At 40.5% G+C, this 25,376-nt stretch overlaps 1 protein-coding gene across 4 annotated transcripts in view; it reads right to left on the bottom strand.

The window, feature by feature from the left end:
- The window catches only part of LOC101726050 (LINE-1 retrotransposable element ORF2 protein), an 81,690-nt gene extending 80,189 nt beyond the window's left edge, over positions 1–1,501 (bottom strand). For 2 of the 4 annotated variants that reach the window (XM_087186248.1, XM_004834361.4), the window contains exons 1-2: positions 970–1,296; positions 640–693 (exon numbers count right to left, since the gene is read on the bottom strand). The gene's annotated coding sequence lies outside the window, so the exon portion shown is untranslated. The other 2 variants (XM_087186249.1, XM_004834359.4) reach the window with 2 other exon arrangements.
- Between the last annotated feature and the right edge of the window lie 23,875 nt (positions 1,502–25,376).

The following is a 25,376-nucleotide window of genomic DNA, read 5'->3' as shown; positions in this document are numbered from 1 at the left end:
CCCCCCCCCCCCCCAGCTGTGAAGCCTAGCTTGGAGGCACCTCAGACTTCAGGCCTCTAGAACTGTGAAAAAACCAAAAACAACCCCCCAAAACCTGTTTTTACACTAACCAGTCTATGATACTTTGTTACGCCAGCCCAACAAAATTTGACCATGTATGTATTAGCATCCTATAGCAATTATTGGAGAATTTTTGGGAATTACTGGAGTTTTCCCACTCAGGAAAGTTTCCAGTCAGAGACTACCCAAAATGTTTATTACCTTACATCAAAATGGGTTCTTTTGGGGGATCTATGCCTGGTAGAGAATCCCAAAGAAATCAGGAAGAGACAGGGTAGTTGAGAAAAAGCATACATCAAAAGGAACCTGGCTTTGACAAGTAGAAATATACTTATTACTGCTCACATGAAGGACCATTGTCCACCAACTTTCTCTAAGTATTTACAAATGCACAAAGTACACACATAAATTCAGTAAATGCTCTATTAAGACAATGTAATATATCATCACAAGATTTTTATGTTGTTTCTACATATAGTAAATGTTATATCCAGAGTTAGCAAACACAGGTGGTTTAAGCCAGCACTGCTGGGTTGATCATAAGTGAATGTTACTGAAGGTAAAAGTGTAGTACCTCACCTGGGCCAGGGTCTGCTCATCTCATCCAAAGGTGGCTCCCGTCCTTCCCGTGTCCTAGAGACAGGAAGGTAAGAGTGGAGGCTGAGAGGGTGAGCAGAGGTGGGCAGGCCCTGTCCACTGTCCCAAGGAGAGATGCCTGGCTCTGAATCCCCTACTTGCCCAGCTTGGACAGCTGCTGGTGTGTCATGCCCCACTCCCCACCCCCACCCCCACCCACCCCCGCCAAGACGGCCAGAAAAGGCGGCAGGGAAGGGCCATTCTCTGCTATCTTCGAGGTTTCCGGGGCATGCAGTGACTTTAATACACTTCCTAGAACATCCAGCTACCCACCTGGAGACCGGGGAACGCCAGCTGCGGTGTACTGTCCCGGCCCCTGTCCGTCCCCTGGCCTCTGTCCCCTGGAAGGGAGGGAGAGAGTGGGACGCTCGGTCGCACACACCCAGCCCGGGCCTAGCTTTTAACCCAGACGCACAGTCCCTGGCCCGGACGCTTCCCGAGTCGTCGGGCGCCATGGAGACGGCAGTGAGGGGCGGTCCGGGAGGGACAAAGGGCCGGGGGTGGTGGAAACGTGTGCCCAGGCTGCGGGAAGCCCTGGTGTCCTCCTGCGGGGCAGGCGCTGAGAGGGGCACGGTCTGGCGAGAGACCGAAGTCGGGGAAGGAGTACCCGGGTCCTGGTCGTCAGTGGGGTCACGGAAGCCTCAGCCGTTTCCTGCGCGGCGGAGCGGCCTGGAGGACCCAGTGCGAGCGCGCACGGGAACCGAGTTACACAGGGTGCTTCCTCCCGGGGACCTCCGGGCCTTTGGAGGGCCCCCTAGAGGGGTTGCACTGTTCCGCTGCTCGTTTCCCTGCCGGGCGCCAGGAGGAACCGCGCGCCAGCCTAAAGGAGGCGGCTCAGCGGCGGGGCGTGTGAAGGGGTGTTTCGGGGGAGCACTGAGGAGAAAGGTGCCAAACAGCAGAAGCTTTGGGAAAGGAATGGGACAGTTAAAAAGGGATTTTAAACAGGGTGTGGTGGCGCGCGCCTGTAATCCCAGCACTCTCGGAAACTGAGGCAGGAAGATCGCAAATTCAAACCCAGCCTGGGCAATTTAGTGAGATTCAGTCTCAAAATTTAAAATAAAATGGGCCGGGGATGCAGCTCAGTGAGAAGGCCCTGGTTTAAGCTCCAGTACTAGGGGGAGAGAGGGAAAGGATTTTAAGAAATTTTGCTCTGGCCAGTGGCTTTGGGGCATTTAAATGAAATATTGGTGGATGTAGTAGATAGAATAAAGGTATTCATGGCCTAATCCCAAGAACCTGTGAATTCGTTGCCTTACAAGGCAAAAGCCACTTTGTAATTGATTAAAGTTCCACTCTCTTGAGATGGGCATGAGCCTGAGGACCTGGAGTTGAGATTCTGTCAGCGGTGGTCAGGGGGCCATGAGAGACCCACAGAGAAGGACCCTTCCCACTTGCTGCTTAAAGGAGGAGGAATGGTGCTCGAGCCATGGACTGTGGGCAGCCTCTGGAAGCTGGGGAATACCTGGAATGGCACCTTGATTTTAGTGACTCCATGAGGGATTTCTGGCCTCCATAATACATTATCTCTATCTTAGGAAATAGAAGAAGCTCTTAATAAATACTTGTTTAGTGAAAAAAAAATTAAAATTAGATTAAACTCATTGTAGACTGCAAATGAAAAATAGCCCCTTGAATTCTGCAGGGTTGGCTTTAGTTTTCTAAGTGTATGTTGTAAGCACAGTGGCTTTCCTGGGAAAGGTTTTTGGCCACAGTAAAGTGAGGAGGGTTGAGGAAGACAAGGACAGATGCTGAGAATGTGCCCTGTGTGTCAGTGCCCTTGGTTAATTCGTCATCTTCCCTTGTTCCGCTGGACCCTGTAGCTCTTTTTCAAAGGGTTCAAGCATTGAACATCACTAGTTGGGCCAAGACAAGTGCTGTGAGGGAGAACTCAGAAAAGGGTGGCAGGAGATGGGGTGTCAGCACACACTTGTAAATCTCAGCGCTCTGGAAGGCTGAAGCAGGAGGATCACAAGTTCAAGTGCAGCCTAGTCAACTTAGTGACTTAGCAAGAACTTTTCTCAAAATAAAAAGAGATGGGGATGTAGTTTAGTGTGAAGGCTCTGGGTTCAATCTGTGGTTGGCAAAACAAACAACAAAAGAAACAAAAAAATCCCTGGGACTCAGAGCAGATGTTTAGGGGGCAAAGAGAAATAAATGGTCAAGAAGTCCAGAGTCCAAGGGGGCAGAGACAGAATGAGGGTCTTATTCAACTAATTAACCCCATTAATTAGAATATTCAAATTCATGTTATTATTTATTTGTGGTGATGGGAATCAAACCCAGAACCTCATACATGCCAGGCAAGCATTCCACCCCTGAGCTACACCTCTAGCCTCAAACTCAAATTATTAATTCAGATTCATTTATTTCTTTTTGCTTCTCCAGCACCCTTCTTTTTGCTGTTCCAGGCCTTTCAATGCCTTTGTAAAAACAAATTCCCTAAATTAAATTCTGTTTGAAATACCTGGAGTATTCTCTGGTAGGGTTTCTGAAAGCACAAGTGTTATTTCTGAGTTTCAATATAAGGAAACTTAATTCTTACATTTAATTTTGTCTCTGTTTAAATTTGAGATGGGCGTTGTGGTGTGCACCTGTAATCTCAGCACTCTGGTAGGCTGAGGCTGCCAGAGCACAGGTTCGAGCCCAGCTAGGGTAATTGAAAGACTTGGTGAGAGCCTGTCTTAACATTTTAAAGGGGCTGGGTTGCAGCTCAGTGTGGAAGCCCTAGTACCAAAAACAAACAAATAAACAAATAAATTTGACAAGATGGTTCCCAGTAGCAGATCGTTTTGACTTCAGCCTTTTTTCTGTGTTTTCGGTTTTATTTTTTTAAAAAAACTCTCAGGGGTTAAGTCATACCTTTAGCATATCCTCTGGGTGGGAACACACAGAGCAGAGGCCTACAATCTGGCTCAGGCTTTTGGTGTCTGTACCTCAGAGTGTTGCTCCTGGGCAGGGCCTGCTGAGGTCTATGGTCCCTGGTTACTCGCTCCAGGTTCAGGCCAGCTTTATACCTTTGTCTTCACACTTCCGGCCTCATCTGGATGAGTACTTGACCTCTCCCAGGTGAGGTCACTTACCCCATGCTGCCTCTGCTTTTGGAAAACTGCTCCCAACTGCATTGTCCTCTTAGTTCCTGGATGCCACAGGCCAAGTCCAGGCACACCACCAAACAGAGGTAAACACTGATTATGAGACAGTAACATTTGTATATAAAATTAGCAGTGAGTTTTGAAGAATGCTAATCCTCAGTGACTCAGTATTATGGAGGCTGTGGTGAGAAGGGATCTATCTAATGTGAGCCAATGGGAGTGTCAATCAAAGCTTTTGGGGTCTGTTTATACCAATAATATAGATCTAGAAATTCTATACCTGGGATGCTGCTACTCTAGGGAATAATTTAAAGCGTAGGAGTTAGAATGCTTTCAGGTGCAACTAACACGACTGTCATAGTCAGACACTTATTGCTCATATGAGAAGTTTGGTAGTGAGAAATTCTGGAATTGGATGGGAACTGGTATAATGAAGGACCTGGCTCTTCCTTATCCTGTCCTGTTATCCCCACTTGGAAGTAGGGGAGCTTTGTCTCCCCTCATGGTGGCATTAACAGCTTCTGAACCTCACAGCATCCTGTCCTCATGTGACAATGACCAGCCAGGAAGGGAAAGTCTTTCTTCAAAAAATACCTCTCCCAGAAACCTCTAGGACACCCCCCGCCCCCATCTCCTTGCTTAAGATGGACACATGTGTGCCCCAGGCATACTGACAAAGAAAGTGCGACTGTCTTGGTGGCCTCAGGTCCTCATGGCTCCTCAGCACATGGCTGCCTGAATAGCACTGGGATCTTATTGTAAAGTAGGCGGGGTGTGCGGCTTTTGGTAAATGGCCAATAGTGTTGGCCATGGGGAGCCAAAGTTTTCATACTGTTAGGAAGAAGGAAAAGAAAGCGGAATGAGCTCACAGGACAGGTTTATTTCAGAAGCACAGGGAGTTGTGGTTACTTGTCAAGCGCAAAGCTGAATAATGATAGGAGTTATGGATTGTAGCTATGGTCATGGGCCTTTTTAACCCATGATTATACATTTCTAGCAGGTACACAAGCACAGAAGGAGGAGGGTTTAATGTGATCTCTGCTCATCTCAGGATGGTCAGATGCTTTCAAATACAAAGATTTTGATATAAAGAAATGGAAACTATGTGGTTTAGAAATTGTACATTTATTTGGATTTATTCTACAAGGAGTAGAATCCGGCTTTCAACCTCATTTCCCTGACTCCAAACCCACATTCTCAGTTGCCACCCCTTCCTTGGATTTAACAAACTATCTAGCAACAACAGAAGTGAAAGCAATAGAAAAGATTCCAAAATGTGAATTACTTCAAAAGTGAAAACAGAACAGTGACAGCACCACAACTCCGAGGACTGTGGTCGCAGAGTGATCCATCACATCCTTATCATAGTTTTCCTTTTTTTGTTTCCAGTCCTAGGGACTGAACCCAGAACCTCACACATGTGCACACTAAGTGGAAGCTCTACCACTGCATTACTCCCCAGTCACCGGTTGTCACTTTAGAGAGATCAGTAGACTCCAAAGCAGTTCTTTGCCTGATTCTTGTTGAGAGACCAAAACAGCTGAAAGTTAAAACATTGTCAGTGTAAGTTCCCATGGATTCTGCCTGTCTTTCTGGTTCAACCAAACCTAGGGTATATTTTTAAAAAAAGCTGGTCAAAGAAAAGCCATTGCAGTAGTATGATTTTCTAATAATGAGTAGTAGTTTTAAAATGAAAGGGATTCTTATAAGCCTTTGGTTAGGCTCTCCACCCTGCCTTTGCTGCAGTTCCACTACTTATGGACTGATGGGTGTGTTGCAGGTGCAGACACACTGGCCAGTTCATCCCTTAGATCACCCAACTTCTGAAAATGTATCCCCACTCACCCACCGAACATTCTTCTAATTTTTTCGTCAGAAAATAAAGAAAGCTGTAGAGGAAAAGCTCAGTTCCAGTTAATCATTTTGATAATGAATGAGGCTGGCCAAAGTTTGAGGGGAAAGAAAACTGAGTACTTTTTTGGTAATTGTAATGTGTTTAGATACAAAGTATCTAAATTTTAGACAGATCTCAAAATTCAAAATTTATTTCTCTCTCAAAGCCATGTGTGTGTTGCCAGGTGTGGTGGTGCACATCTATAAGCCCAGCACTTGGGAAGCTGAGGCAGGAGGATTGCTGCAAGCCTGGGCTACACAGTGAGTTCAAGGACAGCCTGAACTACATAGTGAGACCCTGTCCAAAAAAAAAAAAAGGCCATGTGTGTTTACTCAGAATAGCCACAACATTTTTCTTAGGCCTTACCACTGCCTTCCCAGGCTTACTCTGCTTTGCAGAAAGGGTTCACGCTGCCTGGTCCTGCAGTCTGGCCAGCTGGGCTACATCGCCACCTTGGTAGTGGATGAATCTGCACTGGTCATAGTTACTTGAGTGTTTCATGCTTATACAACAATCTCATTTACTTCTGAGGTTCAATTTTCAACTTACATGTGCTCATACTGGTAGGGCAGCTTGGGGGGAAAAAATCCATTTTGTCTTCAGCCTAGCAGCAAAAATTAAAATGTGGGGCTGGGAACTTAGCTCAGTGGTAGAATACTTGGCTAGCACATAAGAGGTCCTAGGTTCAATCACCAGCACCATAAAAAGTAAATTAAATAAATATGTGGCATGGATACATCTGTGAGAGCTTAGTGACAGCACTTGTGGTTCCTCATGGTGCTCCTGTGCATCCAGGCTTTGTAAATCTAGTCCTGCTGATGTAGAATGTTTCTTTAACTGGGAAACTCTTATTCTTTTTAAAAAAATTTTATTGGTGCATTTTAGGTATACAATATAATGACATTCATCATTGGAAATTTGCACCTTTACATAATCCATCTTGGTTCTTATTTTCCCCCCTTCCCCTGCCCTCCCTTCAACCCCTCCATCCCTCCCTATTTACAAAGTCTTTGTTTCCATTTTTTCATTTTCTCACATTAACTCCATTCCCTTCTTTCCTTTCCCCACCCCTCTCACTTCCCCTTCCCCTTTGCCCCTTTTCTTCCTATTTCACCTTATCTATTATACCTTTTAGTCCTTATTTACACTTTCAGTTTCTCACACCAGAGAAACCATTTGGTATTTACACATGTGTGTCCTATTTATTTTACTTAAAGAGTATGGTTGCAATGTGCACCATTTAGCTATAAATGTCTCTAAATAACTCTTACTCATCATTTAAGACCCAATTCAAAGTTCCTTCTCCTCCAAAGGGCAGTAGGGTCTCTCCCCTCTTGGGTCTCATGGCATTTTATACTCACCTACATTCTATTGGGATAATTTGGGGTTTTGTTGCCTTACTACAAGGCTTTCCAAGTCCTTAAGCTATTTTTAGAAGCCTAATCTTAATATTATGGAATATTTCTGTATAATAGAACAGACGTGTATATACAGTAGACTATATGTAAAGCATACAAAGTATACAAAATAATAAAATATAACACTAATACAAACATCTGTGTAATCAACATTCACCTATATGCTGGGCCTGGGAAGTCCTCTTTTGTGTCCCTCCCTTTGTGTCCCTCTCTTTAGGTGACTCCTATCCCAAATTGTATGTTTATCATTCTCTGATTTCCTCATAAGTTTATAATTTATTACAATCTTATAGACAAAATTGTACATAAAAGGGATTCTGTTGCTTCCCAGTTCTTTGGGTTTCACAGTTTTGCCATCTGGTGAGTGGAAAACATGTTTTTGTTGTAATTTTATTTGCATTGTAATGTACGTTTGACTTTTCATTTTCACAATTACAAATGAGTCTAAGCATTGTGCCATATGTCAGTTTGTTTTTTAATGAAAAATTTGTTCCTGTCTTTATCCATTTTGTTATAGGCCTGTTTTCTTTCTCTTGATTTGTAACAATTATTTATATTTTTTGAATACAAGTTTTTGGTGAGTTACAGGCATTGTGAACATTTTCTCCTAGGCTGTGGCTTGTCTTTTTTTTTTTCTTTATGGCTTCTTCAGGTGAGCTCAACTTCCTAATTGTACTGTGGTTTAATTTATCAGAAATTTCTTTTTGTAGGACATTTTTGTGTTTCGTTTAGGAAACCCTTTCCCCAAAACAAAGATGACACGGACATGGACAGATACTATTATTAGGCAAGAGGAAGGGAAGAAGGGGATGTTAGGGAGAGTAATAGACAGGATGGATATTACCAAAATATGTTTTATATATAGATGAGAGTTTCTTTTTTTTTTGAACTTATAATAACTTTTTTCTTTATTAACTACTTATATTAGGCACTTGATTACCAAATAAAAGTTAATACTTGACTCATAATTTTTCCTTTCCATTTTTTCCTTTCCCCTTCTCCTCCCACCACCCCTACCCCTTTGGACCTTTTCCAATTTCAAAGTATCATTTATTAGTTATTAATCCTTTTAGTCCTTATTTACACTCTCAGTTTCTCACACTAGAGAAACTATTCGGTGTTTATACATGTGTGTCCTATTTATTTCACTTAAGAGTATGGCCTCAATATGCATCCATTTAGCTATAAATGACTCTAGTTTCTCATTCTTTATGGCTGAGTAGTACTCCATTTTATATAAAAAAACACATCTTCTTTATCCAGTTTCTAGTTGATGGGCGCTTGTATGTAAATAGGGAAGAGTTTAGGGGTGAAGGGCACACAGGGAATGGGGAAAAAATAAGAACAAAGATACATCATGTACAGGTACAAGGACCCAAAGATAAATGCAAATGTACTGTATACCTAAAATGTACCAATAAAAGAATTTTTTAAAAAAAGTTAATACTTGATATTTACTTTCCAATTTAAAGAGAAAAGCATCATGAATAAAGCATTTTTATATAAGAGTAAGTCCTGTGGATGACTTTTTCCTGGGTAGTGTTTGATCTGTAACTTTGTCAGAAAGTAGAAGAGATGAGATAATAAATTATTGCATGAGACCACTACAGAAGTGTCTTGTTTTAAGAACTTAATTTGTTTTACTATGTGGAAAAAGATGGCTGCATTTGTGTTTGTATGGGGAAGATAGGCATGGTTGGGTTTGTCAACCACTGTGGAGTTTGCAAACACAAGCAAAATTTTGCTGACTGCTTCTGTTTTCAAACCAAATTGTTTGAAAACAGAAGCATTTGTGAACTGAGGTGTTACTGTATTATTTTGATAAAGAGAGATAAAGTTAGCAAAAGAGTAGTAGCTACATGCCAATATATCTTATTAATTTAGATACCACAATGCTTAACAAAATAATAGCAAAATCAATCTAGCTTAATATTAACAGTATTCTACTACATGACCAAGTGTGATTTATCTTAGGAGTACAAAACACACTTAATATACAAAAGTCAATTTAATATACTACATTAATAGAATAAAATAAACAAATGATGTGATCATTTCAATTGACATAAAATCAACTAAACCCATCCTCATTCTTTAAAAATTAAAAAAAAATAGAAGTAGTAAATTTCAACAACCTGATAAAGTGCATCTATAAAAATAGTAGCTAATATTAATATTGTACCTAAAGGAGAAAGAACAAAACATTTCTACTTAAGATGAAGAAAAAGACAGCAACCGCTATTTTATTATTTCCTTTCAACATTGCCCTGGAAGATGTAGCCTAAAAATTAGGAGAGAAAAAAGAAATAAAAATCATCCAAAATTGTAAAGAAAAGAAAATTATTTGCATGAGACATAATCTTCTATATAAAAATCTCAAAGAATACATAAGAGAGCTAATAGAACTGATACATGTAATTCAGGAAAGTTTTTAAGGTACAAGATCAATACAAAAATAAGTTATGTCTCTATATACCACCAAAGAACATCTAAAAAGGAAATTTAAAAAGCAGTATCATTTATAAAAGCACTTAGGAGAATAAAATACCTGAGAATAAATTTAACCAAAAATGAAAAAACTTGTACATTGCTAACCACAAAGCATTTCCAAAATAAATTCAAGAAAATCTAAATCATGGATGTCCAATTTTTTTCACTTATGTGGGGTACATTGCGTGAAGTACAATTGTCTTAGGCCATATATAAAAAATACAACATATTTAATGTCTATAGGTAACATAAAATTCATGGTGGAATACAAAATTAATAAGTAAGCAACAGTCTATTTTTCTAGTATTAGAGATGTTATATAAAAATCTCATGAGCAAAAATATATTTGATAAACTGTTGTACTTCCTATAATGCAGATGCCAAAAAACTATTTTCACTTAACTAAATTATTTTATAGACTAACACGCTAAATCCATTGTTGTTTTTGTTTTTCTTTTGTTTTATTCTTTTATTGGTACATTGTAGGTATACAACACAATTACATTTCTTATTGGGAATTGTACCTTTACATAATGCATCTTGGTTCTTATTTTTTCCCCATTCCTAGCCCTCCGTTCACCCCCTCCACCCTTCCCTATTTACAAAGACTTTATTTCCATTTTTTCCATTTTTCATCATTTTTCCCTTCCCTTCTTTCTTTTCCCCTGCCCCTCCCACTACCCCTACCCCTTTGGACCTTTTCTTCCTATTTTACATTATCGATTATTCATTCTAATCATTGGTACATTTTAGGTATACAATATAATGACATTCATCATTGGAAATTTGCACCTTTACATAGTCCCTCTTGGTTCTTATTTTTCACCCTTGCCAGGCCTCCCTTCATCCCCTCCAGTCCTCCCTATTTACAAAGATTTTGCTCCCCTTTTTCCATTTTCTCATATTAATCCCATTTCCTTCTATCCTTTCCTCTAGCCCTCCCACTTCCTTCCCCTTTGCCCCTTTTCTTCCTATTTCACATTACCTATTATACATTTAGTCTTTATTTACACTTTCAGTTTCTCACACCAGAGAAACTATTTGGTATTTATACATGTGTGTCCTATTTATTTCACTTAAGAGTATGGCCTCAATGTGCATCCACTTAGCTATAAATGTCTCTAATTTCTCATTTTTTAGGGCTGAATAGTACTCCATTTTATTAAAAAAACCACATTTTCTTTATCCAGTCTCCAGTTGATGGGCATTTGGGCTGTTTCCAAGTTTTAGCTATTACAAACTGTGCCGCTATGAACATGGATGCACATATATCACTGTGGTATGATTCTTTTAATTCTTTGGGGAAGACCCCCAGCAGTGGAATAGCAGGGTCAAATGGGACTTCCAGTCCTAGTTCTTTGAGGTATCTCCATACTGATTTCCACAGTGCTTGCACCAGTCTACACTCCCACCAGCAGTGGAGCAGGGTTCCTCTTTCCCCTCAGCCCCACCAGCATTTGTTATTGGTTGATTTCATGATAGCAGCCATTCTTTCTGGAGTGAGGTGGAATCTCAGTGTTGTTTTCATTTGCATCTCTTGAATGACCAGTGATGTTGAACATTTTTTCATGTATTTATTTGCTATTTCTACTTCTTTGTCTGAGAAATGTCTGTTCATTTCAGATGGCCATTTTTGGATTGGGTCTTTAAATTTGGGAGGTCTGATCTTTTTAAGTTCTTTATAGATTCGAGATAGTAGACCTTTGTCTGAGGAAGAGCAGGTGAAGATTTTTTCCCACATTGTGGGTTGTCTCTTCACACTGCTAGTGGTTTCTCTTGCTGTGCAGAAGCCTTTTAATAAGAAGAGACCCCACTTGTTGATTGTTTGTGCTAGTTCACAGGCAACTGAGGTTTTGTTCATAAAATCTTTTCCTACACCGATGTCTTCAAGGGTTCTACCTAACCTCTGTTCCAACTGGTTCAGAGTTTCTATTTTAATATTTAGATCTTTAATCCATTTTGATTTTAGTTTAGTGCATGGTGAGAGATATAGGTCTAGTTTTAATCTTTGGCAAGTTGAAGCCCAATTTTTCCAGCACCATTTATTAAAGAGGCTATCTTTCCTCCAGTGAGGGTGTTTGGCTCCTTTGTCAAAGATGAGATGGCTAAGTGTGTCTGGCATTGTTTCTGCATCTTCTAATCTGTTCCACTGGTCCTCAGGTCTGTTTCTTTGCCAGTACCATGCTGTTTCTATCACAGTAGCTTTGTAGTAGTGTTGCAAGTTGGGGATTGTGACACCCTCTGCCATGTCTCTGTTGCTTAGAATTGCTTTTGCTATTCTGGCTCTCTTCTTGTTCCAAATGAATTTTTGGATTGTTTTCTCAAGGTCTATGAAGTATGCTGCTGGGATCTCAGTTGGATTTGCCTTAAATCTATATAGCAGTTTTGGAAGTATGGCCATTTTCACTATATTAATCCTTCCTACCCAGGAGCAGGGGATGTCTGTCCATTTTCTGATATCACCTTCAATCTCTCTTTTCAGAGTGCCATAGTTTCCAGAGAAGAGGTCTTTGATTTCTTTCATTAGGATGATTCCTAGGTATTTCAGTTTTTTGGATGCTATTGTGAAAGGAATTATTTGCCCTATTTCTCTCTCAGTGAGTCTGTCATTGGTGTAGAGGAAAGCTATTGATTTTTCTGTGTTGACCTTGTAACCAGCTACTTGACTGAATTTGGTTATTAAGTCTAGAAGACTTTTGGTGGAGTTCTTGGGGTCTTCTATATAGAGTATCATGTCATCTGCAAATAATGACAATTTGACTTCTTCATTACCTATCTTTATTCCTTTTATTTCTTTCTCTTGTCTAATTGCTGTGGCTAATGTTTCCAGATTGAACAAGAGTGGTGATAGTGGACATCCTTGTCTTGTTCCTGATTTTAGTGTGAAGGATTTCAGTTTTTGACCATTTAGTATGATACTGGCTGTTGGTTTTTCATAGATGGCTTCTATCAGGTTGAGGTAGAGACCATCTATTCCAATTTTTTGTAGGGTTTTTATCATAAATGCATGTTGGATTTTGTCAAATGCTTTTTCTGCATCTATGGAGATAATCATATGGTGTTTGTCCTTGGCTCTATTGATATAGTGTATTACATTAATTGATTTTCGTATATTGAACCATCCCTGCATCCCTAGGATGAATCCCACTTGATCAGGGTGTATGATCTTCTTGATGATCTTCTGCATTCTGTTTGCCAGTATCTTATTAGGGATTTTTGCATCTATGTTCATTAGTGAGATTGGCCTATAGTTCTCTTTTTCAGTTGGGTCTTTCTCTGCTTTGGGGATCAAGGTGATGCTTGCTTCCAGGAATGAATTTGGGAGTATTGCTTCCCTTTCCATTTCATTGAAGAGTTTAAACAGTAGTGGCAGTAGTTTCTCTCTAAATGTCTTGTAGAATTCAACAGCGAAGCCATCAGGGCCCGGGCTTTTCTTAGTTGATAAGTTTTTAATTACATTTTCAATTTCATTGGTTGATATTGGGTTGTTCAGAATTTTTAGGTCTTCTTCGTTCAACTTTGGTAAACCATATGTATCTAGGAATCTGTCCATTTCTTCTGTATTGTCCATCTTATTGGCGTATAGGTTCTGGAAGTAGATATTGATGATCCTCTGGATTTCTGCTGGGTCTGTTGTAATTTCATCCTTTTCATTCCTAATTACATGGATTTGAGCCTTCTCTTTCCTTTTTCTGACAAGGTTGGCTAAAGGTTTGTCAATTTTGTTGATTCTTTCGAAGAACCAACTCTTGGCTTCATTGATTTTTTGTATTGTTCTCTGAGTCTCCATTGCATTGATTTCTCCTCTAATCTTTATAATTTCCTCCCTCGTATGAGCTTTGGGGTTGTCCTGCTCTTCTTTTTCTAGAAGCTTTAGGTGCAGCATCAAGTTGTTTAATTGGGCTTGTTCTGTTTTCCTAATATGCGTATTCACTGCTATGAATTTCCTTCATAAGACTGCTTTCATTGTGTCCCATAGATTCTGATATGTTGTATTGTCATTGTCATTTAATTGAAGAAACTGTCTGATTTCTTCTTTAATTTCCTCTGTGACCCATTGGTTATTCAGAAGTGTGTTTTTCAATTTCCATGTGTTTATGAAATATTTTGAGTTTCTTTTGCTATGGATCTCCAATTTCATCACACTATGGTCTGATAATATACAGGGGATAACTTCAATTCCTTTGCACTTACTTAAACATGTTCTATGTGTGAGTATGTGGTCTATTTTTGAGAATGACCCATGGGCAGCTGAGAAGAATGTGTATTCTGATTTTGTGGGGTGGAAGACTCTGTAAACATCTGTTAAGTTCATTTGTTCAAGAGTTCGATTGAGTTCTAGTATTTCATTACTTATTTTTTGTCTAGTTGATCTATCTATTTGTGACAGTGGGGTGTTGAGGTCCCCCACTACAATTGTATTAGTGCATATATGACTTTTCATGTCCATTAGTATTTGTTTTATATAGATGGGTGCACTAGTGTTTGGTGCATAGATATTTATGATTGTCATCTTTTCCTCTTAGATTCTTCCCTTTACAAGGATGTAGTGTCCTTCTTCGTCTCTCTTAATCAGTGTTGGTTTGAAATCTAATTGATCTGCCAAGAGGATAGCTACTCCTGCTTTTTTTTCAGGTTCCTGCCGCATGGAGTACTGTTTTCCACCCTTTAACTTTCAGTCTATGAGTTTCCTTTTGAATTAAGTGTGTTTCTTGTATGCAGCATATTGTTGGATTTTGCTTCTTGACCCATTCTGCCAGGCTATTTCTTTTGATTGGTGAATTGAGACCATTAACATTGATGATTATAACTGAAATGTATTGACTTGTCATTGCCATGACTTTTTCTTTTTGTTGGGTTCTCCCCCTTTACATTTAATTTCTTGTCATGCCAGATGGGTTCATTCTGCTTTGCTTCCTGGGGTTGTGATCCTCAATGTCTGTTCCTCGGATATTGTGTAAAATTCTTTGGAGTGCTGGTTTGGTATTCACGAAGTTCCTAAGGTGCTCTTTGTCATGAAAGTATCTTATTTCTCCATCCATTTTGAAAGATAGTTTTGCAGGGTACATCAATCTGAGTTGGAGGCTGTTTTCTTTTAGGGCTTGGAATATGTCACTCCAAGCTCTTCTTGCCTTGATGGTTTGTGTTGAGAAGTCTGCTGTGATTCTGATGGGCTTTCCTTTGTATGTGATTTGTTTCTTTTCTCTGACTGCTTGGAGAACTTTGTTCTTCTGTTGTGTTTCTGGAATCTTAACAATTATATGCCTATGTGTAGATTTTTTTTGATCAAGGCTATTTGGAGTCCTATATACCTCACTTATCTGTATGTCAAGCTCTTTTCCCCTGCTTGGGAAGTTTTCTGCCATTATTTCTGTGAAGAGATTTTTTATATCATCTGCACTCTCTCCTGTTTCTTCATTGACTCCAATCAGTCTTATGTTATTCTTCTTTGCATCATCTAGCAGCTGCTGGATTGATTTCTCATGTTCCCTTGTAATTTGGAAGCAATTTGTCTTTTCCTGGTCACTAATTGCAACCTTATCTTCTATATCTGAAATTCTGTCGTCACATTGGCTCAGTCTGCTGTGTAGACTTTCAATGGAGTTTTTCATGTCCTGGAAATCTATTTGCATCTGTTTTATGGATTCCATTTGTTTCTTATGTTGGGATTCCATCATGTTCCTCAGCTCCTCTCTAGATTTATTAATCATGTCTTGCACTAGGGGCACAATTTCTCCTGTTATCTGAGAAATTATTTCTGATTTCATTTTTTCCAGATCCCCTTTTGTTGCCAGTTCAGTGGGTCCAGGTGGTTGAGTATCAGAGTGTTCCATCTCATTTCCCTTTGGGGTTGCAGTAGGTGATCTGGAAGTCTGGTTTTGAGACTTATTTACATGTTTTCTCATTTTGACTGGGGCAGGGGGCTGTTAGCACCTGCACGGATTACCTCCTCTGAGCTGGGTGAGGTGGGACAGGGGCCAGGAGAAGTGGTAGGGATGGTGACCCAAAAGCCCTTTCCTGTGGGCTGGGAGCAGCGGGAGGGATGGTGACCGGGAAGCCCCTTCCTCTGGACCAGGAGCAGTGGGACGGCAGCTCAGAAGCCCCTACCTCTGGGTGGGGAGCAGCGGGACTCAGTACCTTGGTCTGGTGGTCTGGTGTCCTCTGCTTCTTTGGAGTGTGGAACCAGGTGGCTGCCTGTCTGCAGTGGGGTGATTCGGCGTGTTCCGTGCCACTTGGGACCTCGGTAGGGCGTGGGCAGACCTGCCTGTCTGCAGCGGGCTGATTTGGTGTGTTCCGTGCCACTCGGGACCTCAGTAGAGTGTGGGCAGACCTCCCTGTCTGCAGCGGGGTGATTTGGCCTCTTCTGCGCGACTGGGAACCTCGGTAGGGCATGGCAGACCTGCCTGTCTGCAGCAGGGAGAGTTTCTTTAATTTAAAAAAATGTTTAAGGTGATGGAAAGGCTAACTACCCTGAACTTACTGGATATTGCACATATGTACCAAATTATCATACTGTATCACATATATTTGCACAATTAAAATATTACTAATTTTACAAAGAAATCCTTTTCCCCATGATCTTAAATATATTCTCCTGTATTTAAAAAGTATTCACGTTTTTACCTTTCACATTGACCTCTTTAGTCTACCAAGAAAGCAATTGAGCTGAGGACGTTGCTCAGTGGTAGAGCACTTGAACTATGCACGAGGCCTGGATTACAAACCTAGCATTACACACACACACACACAAACACACGCAAGCAGTCAATAGAGGACCTGAACAATGGTACTTTGAACATCAAGACACCCAATGGTTCTTTCTGTTGTTGTTGCTGTTGTTTTGTTACTGGGGATTGAACTCGGGTCCTTGCGCTTGCGAAGCAGGCAGCGAAACCACTGATCTAAATCCCCGGCCCCACCCAATGGTTCTTGCACATTCACTTGCACATTCCTGTCCTTGCTCTCTATATGTGTAGTTTACATATGGGTCACTCACATGTGGGACTCTGACTATGGGCTTTTATTTTTGGTCTTTTGGTATATTTTTCTTGGGCCCATAGCTCTCTGTTTAAATTATCATAGCTTGATCAGAAGTCATGTTTCCTAACAGGACACATCCAAGATAGACAGTTTGGCTGTCTTGGGCTTTTCCTCTTTCACATACATTTTTATATTAGCTGTGCAAATTCCATGGAAAGCTCTGTTGGAATTTCAGTTGGCATTGCACTGAGTCTAAAATTTAACTGGGAACAATTGAGTCTTCCTGTCAATAAACATATACTTAGGTCTTAACTCATATCTGTCTCAGAAAACGATCTAATAATTCACCAAGCCTGCTTCCCTTTTTCTGGCTCATGGCTGAAGCACATTTCCCAGCTTCCCTAGAAGTGAGGGGTGGCCAAAGTGAGTTCTGGTCAGTGGACCCAGGACAGAGCTAGAAGTGCTGTATGTCTCTCCTGGCCGGTCCCTCTTGTGTGACCCTGCTCACTCCGTCTCTTCCCCTAAGTGTAGACAAGGTTTTTTTTGGTACCAGGGATCGAACTCAGGTCCTTGCGCTTGCGAGGCAGGTGGCAGAACCACTGAGCTAAATCCCTGGCCCGAGGATTCTATGATCTTAAGAAATGATGAAGGGACAAGATGAAGGACCTGGGTCTCTCAATCACTGTGTGGAAGTTTTCCCACTGAACACCTACACAGAAGTGTTGGGCTGAAAGAACAGGACAAAACAGCCATTATGCTACACCACAAGAACCCAGAGTTTGTTAGAATAGTTTTCTCTAACAAACATGATACTTTGCAATTTTATTTCACAATATTTTCCATAAATATCTATGTATCTTTTGTTGATTTCTTCCTAGAAACCTTTTTTTTTTTGGTACCAGGGATCAAACTCGGGTCCTTGTGCTTGTGGGTAGAAACCTTAATAGTCTGTCATATAGGACATTTTGTAAAAGAATAAAAAATCATATTTTTCACTGTTGCTAGTATAAAGTAATTGTTTTTATATCCAGCAAATGTATTCCAGCAATCTTGATCAAATCTCTTATTAATTTTGTTAATTTAGCTATAGATTCTTTGGAGTTTTAATGTAGACTATCAGATGATTTACTGTCAGTTTGGTTTCTTCCTTTCCAATCTTTACATCTTTCTTCTCTTTACTTATTTGTGCTAGCTAGGACCAACAACAAGTTATGATAGTAGTAGTTCTTGCATCATTCCATTTTTCAAGCTTTCAGTGTTAAGCTCTCAGAACAGCCTTTCATCTATTCTGGCTATCAAGAACATATTAATTTTATAAAATAAGTTGGAAAGTTATGGCTTCTCAGTGGATCCTTTTGTCTCTTCTACCCAGAGTCAAGGACATGGCTGGCAAGTTTCCTTGATACCTCTCCTTATGGAGTGGATATTTTCCCCAGATTATTCCTTTATTAAGGGTGTTGTCTTTAAACCCTGCATAATTTGGATCTGGAATAATCCCCCAAGGGTCCGTGTGTTAAAGATTTGGTCACCAGCTGATATCACTATCAGGAGGTAGTGAGCATTTAGGAGGTGGAGCCTACGAGGAAGTCAGGTCCCTGAGGGGGACATTGAGGCCAACCCCTTCTCTATGCTCCTGCTGCTGTGAGGTGATTAGGTTTCCTCTGCTACATAGTTCCTGACATGTTGCATGGTGCCATCATAGGCCTAAAGCAACAGAGGCAAGTGACTATGAACTAAAACCATGAGCCAAAATGAATCTTTCCTTCTTTAAGTTGATTTTCTCAACTTCCTAAAGCTGACTAACACAATGCTCCAATTTTATTTGAGGCACTGTGTACCAATTCCCTTCTAACTTGGGTTTTAGGCATTGTCTTAGTCGCTTTTCTTGTCACTAAGACACAATACCAGACACCCACAAATTAAAGGAGGAGAGGTTTATTTTGGCTCACAGTTTCAGAAGTTTCAGTCCATGTTCAGCAGGCTCAAACAAAATGGCATGGTGGAAGGGTGTGTTGCAGATTAAAGCTGCTCACCTCATGGCAACCAGGAAGCAGAGAGAAGGGAGAAGCCCAAGGGGAAACCCTTCCAGGTCAGCCCCCAGTGACCACCTCCTCCCACCAGGCCCTACATTCTAACAGTATATCAGCTATGAGCCCATCCATGGACCACTCTATAATCCAATCACCCTCCAAACACATGAGGCTTTTGAGGACCATTTTAGATTAAAACCATAACAGGCATTGTTTCTGCATCCCTTTCCTTGAGCCTTGAAAACCAATGCTCTTCACTTCTGAGATTTTCTGATGCACTTGTGAGGCAGATTAGGGCATGGCCAGCTGGCCGGGCAATTAGCATGACCTGTCAGTCACAGAGATACAAGACACATGTGCCCAAGCCCTGCACCTGGGACCAATTAGAGATGCTCTCTTCAATTCTTTTGGAAAGAAATCAAGCAGGTTTTGATAGGAGGGTCTATATCAGAAATCAGGACACAAAATTGTTGCCTTAACCTTGTGGCCACTGTAAGTTCTTTTTTTTTTTGGTACCAGGGATCAAATTCAGGACCTTGTGCTTTTGAGGTGAGGTAGGTGTCGGCACCACTGAGCTAAATCCTCACCCTAACTGTAAGTTCTTTCAGTGGCCCACTCTGTAATCTGTAGAGTGCACTTCTTTTCTTACCTTTAATTGACCTGCACTCATTCTGCAGAGCATACTTCTTTTCCTACCTTTTAATATCTTTAATAAATGTAAAACCTTGCTACCTTTTGTGTGTTTCTTGCCCAATTTTTCTTGAGGACAACAAGAACCTAGAAAGGATCCCTGGGAAGAGCACAGCACCCCAGACCCTGGCAACACTTGAGCAGTCAATGGTTTTATCTGTAGTTGACTTCTGCAGATTCATGCTTTAATTGTTGCTTCTGAGGATGTCTCTTAATTTATTGTCAGTCAGCTTAACAGTGCATTTTTATTTATTTATTTTTTTGGTACCAGGGATCGAACTCGGGTCCTTTCGCTTGCGCAGCAAACAGTGCATTTTTAAATGTTTTTGTTTTTTGAATGGGTGAGTTAGAAAATCCAAATTGGTCTATGTGGAAGGCTTATATTTGGGAGGCTTATATTTTCTTTAATCTTTTAAAAACTTTTCCTTTTTTGAAGAATAAGTGTTATGATCACATATTTCAAAATTCAAAGGTACAGAAAAGTATACAGTGAAAACTAAGTTCATCTTTCATCTTTTATTACCTCCAACCAATATTAATTTTTTTACATATCTTTCTACAGGTACTCTATACATAAAGGACAAACATACGTTTACACAAATAATAACATACTGAATACTGTGTTCTATATTTTGTTGTTTTTAAATTCAATCTCAGAGTCAGTTTCATATTAATACAGAAAAGTCTTTCTTATTCTTTTATACTCTTCTACAAATGTAACTTCTCTTTTGCCAGTCTTATTAAATATTTAAGATATTTACAAACTTTTGCCATTTCAAACAGGATTGCAGAGAATAACCTTGTGTTTTTTATTATTTACATATATTTATCTGAATATTCATAGGATGAATGTCCACATGGAACTGCTTAATCAATAAGGATATATATTTATAATTGAGTTGGTATTACTAAATTGTCCTCTATGTACATGTATTTCTAACACTTCTGAAATATTTCTTTATATCCTAGCTAACTTTTTAAGACTTTTTATTTTTGCCAAATTGATAAGGTAGAAATGCTATCTAATCTTTTGTTGTTGTTGTTGTTTTGTTTGTTTTGGTTTTCTTGTGGAGCCAAGAATGGAACCCATGCCAGGTGTTGTGGCACATGCCTGTAATCCCAGCACTTCAGAGGCTGAGGCAGGAGGATCACTGTAAATTTGAGGCCAACTTGGGCTACATAGTGAGTTCAAGGCCAGCCTGACCTATATAGCAAGACCTTGTCTCCAAAAAAAAAAGGAAGATGGAACCTGACAGGTCCCCCAAGTTGGACCCCCGCCCAAGCAGACCCACTACCTGCATCCTCAGGAGCACAGAGTTAACAAGAAGCCAGCAGCAGCCTTGCTGCTCTCACCACCCCCATTTATTAGCCAGCCCCAGGCCCATCACCCATGGGACTCTAAAATTTTCCACCCTCTTGAGCAGTGCCCCCCTCTCCTACCTAAAATGCCCTATATCAACCACTAGCACCCTCCTCTCAGTGCCATCGGCCTTCTCGCCCTTGGCCCATCTGCACCCAGATGGCAATAAACTCATTGCATGTTGCTTAGAGACCTCGGTGGTCTCAATCATGCCTTGGTCTGACCTTACAGAACCCAGGGCCTTGATCATGCTAAGCACATGGTTAACCACTGAGTTACATTCCCAGCCTGAATTTGCCTTTTAATAACATGAAAAATTGAGCATTTCCTCATATGCAAAAATGCCATATTTCCCCTTCTATAAACTCAGTAAGTATATTCTTTGCTCATTTTTCTTCTTTTGGTTTTTATATTGATTTCTATATTCTGAGTAATTGGAAAAAGCCTTGACATATACCATCTGCCTCCCCATTCAACTGTGTCCTAAATGAATTTTTAATAGCAATTTCTGCTGTATCAATTATATCAAAACTTAACATGTGTCATGGCTGGGGATTTAGCTCACTGGTCCTGCTGCCTGCCTCAAAAGTGCAAGGTCCTGAGTTCAATCCCCGGTTCCAAAAAAAAACACATTAACATGTGTGTTGCTGTTGTTTGCTAAAAAGAAAGGATATGGTACCTTTAGGAACACAACAATCAGTCAAATATTTCTGGGTATTTCATAAAATACATGTTTTACATGCATTGAGACACACCTTTTTTTCCATTTTTTTTTAGCAAAACATTTATTGGTACATTTTAGACATACATAATGATAACATTCATCATAGGGAATTTATACCTGAAGGCTGCAAAACCATAAAAGTTTGTGAATCCTCAGGGAAATTACTATACCAAACAAAGGACTTTTATGGGCATCATACCCTAGGTTCTCAAGAAAGGAACATCAGAACCAAAAAGCCCAAGCAGCAAGAGTAAGGGAAAAGGCTTTGAAGACCAAAAAGGAGATAAAAAATGGTGTGATTGTGAGCTGGCTGCAGTGGTGCAGGTTGTTCATGGCCAATCTAAATGCAACCATGGTGCCTCAGAACAGTTGGGGCTGGGGGAGGAGTAAGTAGTATGTACCTGCCTGCTCCTTAAGTCTCCTGCAGTTCAGCTTGGGTCACCTGGTTCTCAGGGAAGTCAGGGGAAGCAGATCTTAGGTCCTGAAGCAGAGGCTAGAGGTGGTGGAAGTGCAGAGACTTGGTGGGTTCTAGCACTATGGAAGAGACAGAGGCCATGCTGGCCAGAGCCTGCCAGGGACAGACAGCTAAGATGAAGTATGGGATCTTCATTGAGGACGGGGCAGAGGGCCTGCAAGATGCACATAAATTGCATGCATTTCATAGCTATGTGTGTTAATATGTGGCTGTCAAACATCAGTCCACATTGGCCCACTGTCGTACCTGGGGAAGGATCCAGGCCCTATAGCAGTGTTGCAAATTTTTGCTATAAGGACTAGAAAATTAAGGCTTGCAGGCCATACAATATGTGTTGAAACCACTTGACTCTGCCAGTGTAGTGAGGAAGCAGCAGCCGTTGACAATATGTAAATGAACAAACAAGGATGTGCTCCTAGAAAACTATTCATGGACACTGATACTCAAATGTTGTATATCATGAAACATTATTTTTCTTTTGACTTTTTTTCAATGGTTAAAAAATGTGTAGGATGGCTCCTACAAAAAAAAGGATAACAAGAGCTGGTAGGGATGTAGAAAAATTAGAACACTTATGCATTATTCATGGGAAGGTAAAATGGCACAGCCACAATGAAAAATGGTATAGTGGTTTATCAAAAAATTTAAAATAAAATGACCATGTTACCCAGCAATTCCATTTCTGGCTATCTATTCAAAAGAATGGAAATCAGGATATTGAAGAGCTGTTTACACACCCATGTTCATGGTGACATAGTTTTTGATAGGCAAATAAAGAAAACTCCAAGTGTCCACTGACAGATACGTTGATAAATGTGGTACTGGTATACAGTGAAATGCTATTCTGACACAAGTACAACACGGATAGACCTTGAATATATGATACTAAGTCAAATAAGCCAGTCATAAAAAAGAAAAATACGTATGAGTCCATTTAAAAAGGTAATTAGAGTAGTCAAATTCATATGGACAGAAAGCAGGATGGAGATTCTCAGCTGGGGGCTGGGAGGAGGGAGGAATGAGGAGTTAACAGATGTAGAGTTATAGTTTTCCATAATGATGAAGTTCTGGAAATTGGTTGCATGACAATGTGAATAGCAGTGTATACTTTTTTTTGGTACTGGGGATCGACCTCAGAACCTTGTGCTTGTTAGGCAGACAGCAGAACCACTGAGCTAAATCCCCGGCCCAAGCAATGTATACTTAATGCTATTGAACTATACAGTTAAAATGGATAAACTGGTAAATGAATGTGTATTTTATCATAATTTTTTAAAATGTGAAATATCCATTAGATTATGGACTAGACAAAAACATATTTGATTTCACCATTGAGCTGTAGTCTGCTGACACCTGACCTAAGATCTAAGAGCACATCAGCATTTATGCTTCCCTAATGTACAATGGCCAAAAACTACCCCCAGGGAAGAGGTTCGGTGGATAATCTTTATGTCATAGTAAGTGAAAGAAAATTGTGTTGGTTTATGGAAAGTAGAAATAAACTTTCAAAGGGCTCCATAAGATCAACATTTCTCAAAAGGTGCAGTTCTTGTGAGGTTTCCCTTCTACCTTACTTTTTTTGTTTTTGTCCCCCACCCCCTACCAGGGATTGAACTCAGGACGTTGCTTGCCCTTGTGAGGCAGGTACAGTGCCACTGAGCTAAACCCTGGCCCCACTTTTCTTCTTGAGGAGGAAAGACTTGACTTTGTGGATCTTTTCCCTGACATGTTTGGAGTGGTATGAATAACCTGGGTCTAATCATCAGGACGTCTTGGTCCCTAGTGGTTCTCTCTGTGTTATTTTTGGAAAGGAGTGTAAGTTAGCTGGTGCTTTTCTGGCTCCTTGACAAATAGCGTTGTTTTCCATAAAATGCCCATTTCAGACCCACTGTAGAAAAATGGCCAAGCAAGTGATTATAATACCTGATCTGCAGGAAGTAGTGAATGGTCCTTGAGACAACTAATGAGATATGGAAACCCCTCAAATGGAAACATGGGAAATATATCTCAAGTGGACTGAAGAGGAGAAAAAAAGAACAACAAATGATGGATACAGGGATCTGGTGTTGTAAAAAGGATGTGGTCAGTTCAAATCCTGCCTCCCTCTCCCTAGCCAACATGGGCACATAACTCACCCCCTCAGGGCCCCAGCTTTCCATTCCTAATTTATGGATTCAAATGAGAGGTGAAGCATATGGCATTTGACAGTCTTTTTCTTTTATTTTTGAGACAGTGTCTCCCTATGTAGTTCAGCCTGGCCTTGAACTCACTATGTAGCCCAGGATGGCCTTCAACTTGCAGTAATCCTCCTGCCTCTGCCTCTCAAGCGCTGGGATTACAGGTATGTGCTGTCATGCCCAGCCAGCACTTGATAGTCTTAATAAGCAGTATGATTATCTATAGGGGAGAAAAATTTTAAATTGTTGCTACAAGTAGTTATAATAATTTTAAAGGTAGAAAAAGGATTTTATCTGGTCAATAGTAGAATGTATTCATTCTAGGAATTTCTACAAATACATAAAAATAAAATATAAAATAAAATTCCCATTAAACAGAAATAGTCACAGTTTAACATTTTAGATGGTAATGCCCTCTGGCCATTTCAAGTCCTCATCTGGGGGCTAGGGATTTAGCTCAGTGGCACCGCGCCTGCCTTGAAAGCAAAAGGTCCTGAGTTCTATCCCCGGTACCAATCCCAAACCCACCCACCCCCAAAACAAACAAGTCTTGGTCTGCCTGCCACTATTTAGGAAGTTACCTAATCTCTTTGAGACTCAGTTCTTCCTTCTGTAAAATGAGCCGTAATACCAACTCAAAGGTTGTGTGAGCATGTGATAGTGTTGGTAAAATGATCAGTCTGGCAGATACCAAATGGTCCAGAACTAGGGGAGACCCTTCACTGCCTGCCCCTCATCCTCACAAATGCACACATTCCTCATTCTGAACACCCTTTCTCCCTCTCTGGATGTCAAGATTTCACCACAAAAATCTGTATGACGCCAAGTGAGGAGGAATTCTTGCAGAATTATAACCAGTTGCTAAACAGAATTGGCGATCCATATATATATTTTTGGGGGGGGGGACTGGGGATTGAACTTAGGACCTTGTGCTTGTAAGGCAGGTGGCAGCACCATTGAGCTACATCCCTGGCCTAGCAATCCATATTTTTAAAGTTTCACTGAGATGCTATCAATGCACAATACACTGTATACATTTCAGTATACAATTAAAGTTGATATATGAGCCACTTATGAAACCATAGGGGAGGAAAGTGTCCTTCCTTCACCTATCCTAGTTCATGGCTGAGGGCTGTAAAGCAAAAGATAGATTAACAAGACAAAAGCATACAAATTAAGGTTTTATATCACATGAAGCCTTTGTGAGGAAAAGAAGACCCAAAGAAACAGTTAAGCTTGTGTTTTTAAGTGCTAATTTGGTAAAGAATGCATAACTGAGCAGAAATACCCTCAAACAAAGGTCTGTCCTAAGGGTGATAAACTGAAGGGAGCTTAGCAAGGCTTGTTTG

Source organism: Heterocephalus glaber, unplaced genomic scaffold, assembly GCF_053883595.1.
Source record: "Heterocephalus glaber isolate CG9 unplaced genomic scaffold, H.glaber_assembly_v1.0 deba00001504, whole genome shotgun sequence".
NCBI classification, from domain to species: domain Eukaryota; kingdom Metazoa; phylum Chordata; class Mammalia; order Rodentia; family Bathyergidae; genus Heterocephalus; species Heterocephalus glaber.
The sequence above is the reverse complement of the archived record's forward strand: the minus strand, read 5'-3'. Positions and strand labels throughout refer to the sequence as shown.